At 32.1% G+C, this 7,503-nt stretch overlaps 1 long non-coding RNA gene across 2 annotated transcripts; it reads left to right on the top strand.

Annotated features, from left to right (window-relative positions):
* Positions 1-1,132: 1,132 nt before the first annotated feature.
* On the top strand, positions 1,133-5,437 carry LOC139873003 (uncharacterized). Of its 2 annotated transcripts, none has more exons than XR_011767244.1 (5): positions 1,133-1,385; positions 1,863-1,908; positions 2,729-3,064; positions 4,024-4,058; positions 4,171-5,437. It is a non-coding gene; the product is annotated as an uncharacterized lncRNA (long non-coding RNA). The 2 variants fall into 2 exon arrangements; XR_011767245.1 differs by having other exon boundaries at positions 2,716-3,064.
* The last annotated feature ends 2,066 nt before the right edge of the window (positions 5,438-7,503 follow it).

Genomic DNA, 7,503 nt, shown 5'->3' with positions numbered 1-7,503 from the left:
ATATATATATATATATATATATATAGGGGCAGGATCAATGGGGAAGTAACCAATCGGGGGGAAGCGGGGGGAAGCAAAAAATTTTTTTTTTCGATTTTTTTGAATTTTTTTTTTCGGCATCAAGATCACACGAAAATATGAACATTTAGAAGAGACACTTCGTGATGAATGTTATTATTTAGGTGGGAAAACGATCGACAAAAATAACATTCAAGATAATATTGTTCGTGGAGAATATGCACGTTTTTTTTTCATGTTTTGTGAAGAAAAATTTAGCCCGATTTAGAGTTTAGGGTTTAGGGTTTAGGGTTTTGGGTTTGGTGTTTTGGGTTTGTGGACCGTTCGTGTTAAAAACTCAATCTAAATCCTAAATCTAAACCCTAAATTTCTAAACCCTAATATCTAAACCCTATAAACCCTAATATCTAAACCCTAATATCTAAACCCCAATAGCCAAAACCACAAAATATGCTCGAAAAACACGATAATTGTTATATATTACTTCTTCGAACGTTTTCCCGCCAAAATAAAAACATTTATCACAAAGTGTCTCTACTAAATGTTCATATTTTCATCTCATCTATAATGTTCGTGAACAAAGTTTTTTCAAAAAACAAAAAAAAAAGTTTTTGCTTCCCCCGAATGGTTACTTCCCTCTTGATCCTACCACTATATATATATATATATATATATATATATATATATATATATATATATATATAACAAACATAAGTATATTTATATACATTTTTACTATATTTTATAAAAAAAAATACGATAAATGAGTAGGAAAATTCGAGAAATTACAAACTTTTACGAGACCGGGTTTAACCCCGTTGACCAGGTAATCTCGGGAGATGGACATCTCGTCTCGGTTTCCTTATAAGAAAGAGATCTCGGGAAAATATTGAGGAGAAATAAGGAGTTTTACAACACTGTCAAAACTAGAGTAATAAACTGATGATTACATATTCTAATTTAAAGTTATGGAGTAGTACGTGTTTGTAGGCCAAAACCATAATTTTAGCTTAAATTATGGTACGTGTTTGTACGTGTTTTTGTCGTCTGATAACCCCAAAACAACAACCCCCCTCACCTCTCTTTTTTAATTACGTTACTAATCACAAACTTCCCCAATTTTCCCAAATTACTCACCTCCACCACCACCGACGGTGACCACCTCCACCAGCTCCATCAGCGTCACCACCACTAGCGCCACCAGCACCACCACCACCAGTTCCAACACAAACCAGCCACACCGCTTCCACTCAGCCCTTTGCTCCAAAATCTGTGCCGGTAGGAACGATCGACAACACCAGAAGTAATTTGAAGAATAAATCGATTCCAGCGCCCCCTCTCTACTTTTTGATTGACATCATAATGAGGTTAGTTTTATAGATCTGGATGTTGAATCATTTGATAATAATATTGGTGTTCACGTTTGTGGAGTATGTTTTGTATTCTATAATCGTGTGTTGACGTTTTCGATCCAATATTTTTAGTAGAATTTTAGTAGTCGATAAGATTGTTCGTTTCAAAGAGGAAAAGCTGTAATTCAAGGTTGCTATGTTTTTCTGTGTGAATGTATGAATTGGGGGTAGCTTGTAGTTGGGGTTTTTTGACTAATGTTACGTATCTTAATCCTCTTACTCTGAAAATTTCAAAGAATCGAAGTATATGATACAGATGGTGATTTAATTTAATTACTATTAAAATTTAAAATATTAAAAATTACTTGTATAATTTTACATAAGTTTGAAGGATTATATATTAGAATGTGACATATATTTGATCGATTTGTTTCACTTGAAGGGTGTTTTCTATTGATTTATTTTTCCATTGTTCGTAAATTGTTGTTGTAGGTGTTATTCTCTTGCTTTCGGCTTTCTTCTTACAGCTGATCAACAGGTGAGTGGTACATTGTCTTTAACCTGCTGTTTGTAGCTTTATATATATTTTTTACTCTATTTTTTTGTTGTTGTTTATGTTTTGTTCATTATGAGTTTTGCAATGCTTTATGCATTTGTTGCGGGTATATTTGGAAGTGCTTCCTTTTTGAATCGTTGTTCCAAATTTGTAGTTATATGATATTGTTTCTAAGAACTATTAATAATAAAAACGACATTAATAGAAATGCCATTAACCACTTTGTGCCTGTTGTTTCGTGTTAGTATTATCAACGTTGATCGTAACTATGGGGAATATACTGTCAATAAAGTGACCGAGAATCCCATAACAACTGATTATATTGCCGGGAAGTCGCAATTTAAGTTTGAGACAGTGATTGATAGCGACGTGATTGTTGAAACCCCTGACCCCAAGGTTTTAATTTTTTACTTTTACCTTTTGGCTTTGTTAGTTAATGGCATTGTGTGTTCATGCATAACATTCTACTAGGCGTGGTCTTAAAATGTTCACACATCACGTCCACAAGTCTGGCTCTAAATCGATCGTCCTCCTATCTCTTTAACATCAACCCATAGTTATTGTCACAAAACTAAAACCCCAATCAGATTATGTGATTCACTTTTTTAATTGTCGATGAATTCAGATGTGATATAAACGTATACTATACTTGAACCTTTATTCTATTTTGTAAACTAATGTCTGGTTATGCCTTAAAAAAGTTGTTATTGATGTGAATATGTTGAAGAGATTTTACCTATAATATGAGAATGTTTACAAACATTTTATGTGACTTTTTTACACGCTTAGCTACATTTTACAGGCGCAAAAAGGGCTTGCAATGAGTCAAGAATCAACATTGGACATTGAAGTAACGCGTAATGTGCATCGAGGGACATATCATGGATTCAAGAGAAGTACAGACCGATTCACAATTTATAATTCAACCTCTTAATCTGATTTGACATTAAAATGAAGACAACTCATCTAGCCCATTTCAAACAAGCTGGCTGTTAGAAGAAGAATGTTGAGTAGTTGTGTGACTGGATTTCTATCTCCAAATCTATCTAGAAGAAGAATGTTCAGTAGTTACTTCTGATACGCCGGCTTTGTCAATTTCAAATTCTTCATCTTTATATCAAGGTGGGGTGGTTTTAAGGTAATTTTTAACTCTGTTAGGTGTTCATGTTTTTTTTCCTTACAAAGTTGTTCATTACTTATGATGCTTACTGATCTTGGTATTTGATATTTATAATATATATAATGTGATTCTCTAACATGCATCTCCATTGATTGTGACTTTTGAAATATTACTCTTTATTGGTTTCTTACTATATGGCTACTAAAGAAGGCGAATAGAAAATGATGCTGATAACTTTGTATGCAATGAAACTGTTAATTCCAATTCTGTTTCTTTTCTTAATTCTGGTGTTTCATATATTCTATGCTGAAAATTTCACAAGTGATATTGGCTCTACTGGATTTGTTCATTTTAACCATGCAGCAAGCCATTTAAAGAACATGAAATTAAAAGTAGTAAGAGGTGACTTTTGAATGAATTTAACTTAAACATATGTAGAAAAGTTAGTCAATTGTTTGTAAGTATTATAATGTATGTGCAACTTTGAGATTTCTTGAATGTCGTTCATAATACCATCTTGCGTGAATGAACGTACAGGATTATGAGCCTTTTCTAATTGCAAAAGGACCCAAACATCGAAATTGTGATGATTAATTAGATTAAACTGAAGTGGAAGTAATATTTACTTTAAATGTAAAAACTATAAAGCATGCCATGAAGTTGAAGTATGGATAGTGTTATTGTTGTGATTGACTTTCAAAAGTCAAATTAAGTACTGCTATAATTTTGATAGAACACAAATATTTTTTATTTAGCATGTCATCTTATACTTAGACCTTTTAGATTTTTTTTTTTTAATAAAGCCAACGTTTGAACATTTTAGTTAACTTCTGCTACTATAGGTAGCTATATCTTTTTATAAATGCAATTGTTAGTATTCAAACTTTTTTTCAAAATTGAATAAGCTATTACAGTACTACTATTAATTTTGGAGTTTAAGAAACTAACTTTTGACTTTTACTTGCTATTTGTTTCAGGTTTAAGTCATGTAATGATTTCGATCAGTTAGAAAGTGAGTTATTATACTTCTTTACAATTCATTTTCATCCCGTTATTTACCTTTTGTGTTTGGGCACTTTAAAGTCTTCTAGAGTTTCTGAGCATGTATGTATTCATGTTTATAGTTTGTCGTGCTTCGAACCCTCTACAAGCGTTGGCCACTGTCTGCCTCTTTTTTGTAAGTGTGCTCGAAGGTATTTGTCTATTTATTAGTTAGTTTTTTTATTCATCAACCTATGGCTTCCATATGTTTTATACTTTCAGATATTTTTCTTTATGATTGTTCATCCCTATATGTTTCCATTTGTAAAGTATTGGTTTTTGTAGTTGTTGATTTTGTTGTTATTTGTGTGTGTATGTATGGTTGTTCACAACAAATATGCTTCACAAAATTTCAATTTAGGATCTTGGATAGTTGTTTGGTAACGAATAGCAGCTTATAGTGATGAGTGTATATTTAAACATATAATCATTAGTTACTATGAGTATATATCTTATGTATATAATGTATTAATCATATTTTTTGAGGTTGAGATGAAGGCTTTAGATCCCAAAAGAAGTGTAACGTCTTTCGATTCAGTGGACGGACGTAATCGGCAGTGACGGTTACGACCATGATTAGAATAAGAATCACCATTAATGATAAAAAGTAGCTTGAGCTTATTTGATTAACTAAGCCTTTACAGAGTGTTATAATGTCAAGTAAAAGGTATTTCAAAATTTGTTTATGTTATAATGCCACGTAAGAAATGATTAGCTAAGCTTTTACAGACTGTTTTTCCATCCAATATTAGTGTTGATGTAAGTGGTGATGGTCAGCTACGTTTATCTGCAACACAACAAGTGCCTATGAAGAAGGGGTGGTTGGGGATTATAGCTTTGTCTCTAGTCTCTACATTTTGTGCTAAAATTGTGTCTGATTGTCAATCTGTTGTGTAATGACATCTATTTGTGAGTCGTCCGGAGCTTCCACTGCTAAAGGATTATCTCTGTCTGACACTTCCAATAATACATGTATGTTTATGAGGTTGGGTGATTGTTAGTTATGTATTTTTTGTCTCTAACTATTTAGCTAATGTGTGTTTATTTTTTAAAGCATGTTCAGCTGCTGTTTAAGTGTTTTACCTGAAGTTTATTTCCCAGCGTGTGCTTGCAGAACACAACCACATACTTTTGTTGTTTGGTATTCTTTTGAACATGCACTTTGTCACTTCATTATCGTTGACATCTACAACTGAAGGAATTTTATAAGTTATGTTTTGTTACATTATCTTTTATGTGTGGTTCATATGTACTTCTGTTATTTGAGATTTTAAATTTTTTAGATTCTATTATATGTATGATATCTAATTGTGCGAAGAAGGGTGCGAAAACCATAGAATTTGTTCTGTTCAGGTGCATGATATTTTGATTTTAAACGTTAATTATTACAATAGAATTACATAAGTTTGATACTTGATTACATTGTATTTGTGTTTGTTGAACTTGCATTCCTTTGTCTTACATGAGTGGATGATTAGTATGGTATTAGCTCACTGTAGCCACTTTTAATTTGATAAAGTAAATAGTCAACAAAAACACTAACAGTATCACGAATCAACTACATGAAAAGCAAATCAAAAGGTCTACGCCTCAACGCGCGGGCCATTTTAAAACTAGTTGATTAACATTTAGCCATGTATAAATTTCTAATTTGGTTATATTATTTGGAAGTACCACTGATCGCGTGCACTCATGTGCGTGTCTATGCGGAGTCAACCTTTAAATTTATAGAACTATACTACGATGACTTGCACAGCCTAATGAGCAGTGTCTTGATTCGTATAGTGAAGTATCAGTAAGTAAAAGGACATTCCAAGAAAATACGAGTGTCAAAGGTTGGTGAACTTAATATTCATCTATATTATATATTTGTATTTTATGATTAGGGTTTTGATATTGCAGGAGCAATAGCGTTTGGATTTACTTAAATAATATTATGAAATAAAGAAATATAATGTTGGTTCGGTCGGGAATTTTATATGTAATCGGATTATAGGATGAACAACGTACTTTCGAAAAACCTTGTGTTTAAATTGGATAACTGTATGGACCACCAACTGTCCCTCAATGTAATATCCAACTGTCACTTGAGTGACTACTAGGGTTAATGTTTGTATGTATTACGGGACTTAATCTTATTCGATACGATCGGCAAATCATATTGCAAGATTGTACAGCGCAATATCACGAGTATAAGTCTTTTCCGGTCAAATTAACATGCAATGCCTTATGGTCATGGGAACCTAATGAGCCAATAATATCTTCCACAATATATTCAACTTTCAACTACACATGAAATAAGGACCAAAACTAATAACAATGTGTCAATTTAACAAAGCTCATAAGTACGCACAACAGAAAGCATTCAAAAATCAAGTTTTAATCTCCGGTTCTAACCAGGCCGCTGGCTGATTATAGGCAGCCGCCAGCTTAACCAAGTTTGAACCAAATTTTCACATAGACCTAATGTTCTTTATTCCACCGTCGGCTCGCAATAGGCAGCCTCCGACTTGAAAGTTGAACAGACTTAAAAATTAACGTACATACCGCAGTGATGTGCGTAGAGGTGTATACGAAATAGTTATATTTTTGCTACGAAATACTATTAAATACGATACAATTTTACACAAGTTATTTATTTATTTATAGAGTGGATATACCTAAACCTTGCTACAACACTTATAGGCAGTGTACCTAATCGTACAGTAGTGTAGTTTTTAGTAAGTCCGGTTCGTTCCACAGGGAGCTAGCCAAGTTTAACGCTATATTTTAAAAACTATATTTGTATGAATATATATATATATATATATATATATATATATATATATATATATATATATATATATATATATATATATATATAAATAAGTAATATTATTATTATTATAAAAGGGGGTTTTTACCGTTTAATGACCGGTTTGTCGATTTTATGTCTTAAGTCGCAGTTAAAACCTAATGTAAAATATTAAAAATACAAATGACTTAATTTAAAGCGGAAAGTAAATGACAATAATTAAAGTGCGATAAATTAAAGTGCAATAAAGTAAATGACAGTAAATAAAATTACGATAATTAAAAAGTACGATAATTAAAATTGCGATAAATAAAATGGCAGTAAATAAAAGTGCGATAAAATATGAAATAAAGGAATTATGCTTATTTAAACTTCCGTAATCATGATGTTCGACGTGTTGATTTTAATTTATTACCATGGGTTAATTGTCCTTTGTCCTGGATTATTCGATATGTCCATACGGTTTTGTCCAATATAGTCCATCAGTCATAAATATAAAGTGCGAGAGTCTTCGTCAAATTATCCTTATACCCGAAGTCAAATATTCCAACTAATTGGGGATTCGAACTATAACAAGGTCTTAATACTTTGTTTAATGAATACACCAGGTTATCGACTGCGT

Source organism: Rutidosis leptorrhynchoides, chromosome 10 (genome assembly GCF_046630445.1).
Source record: "Rutidosis leptorrhynchoides isolate AG116_Rl617_1_P2 chromosome 10, CSIRO_AGI_Rlap_v1, whole genome shotgun sequence".
NCBI lineage: Eukaryota > Viridiplantae > Streptophyta > Magnoliopsida > Asterales > Asteraceae > Rutidosis > Rutidosis leptorrhynchoides.
The sequence above is the reverse complement of the archived record's forward strand: the minus strand, read 5'-3'. Positions and strand labels throughout refer to the sequence as shown.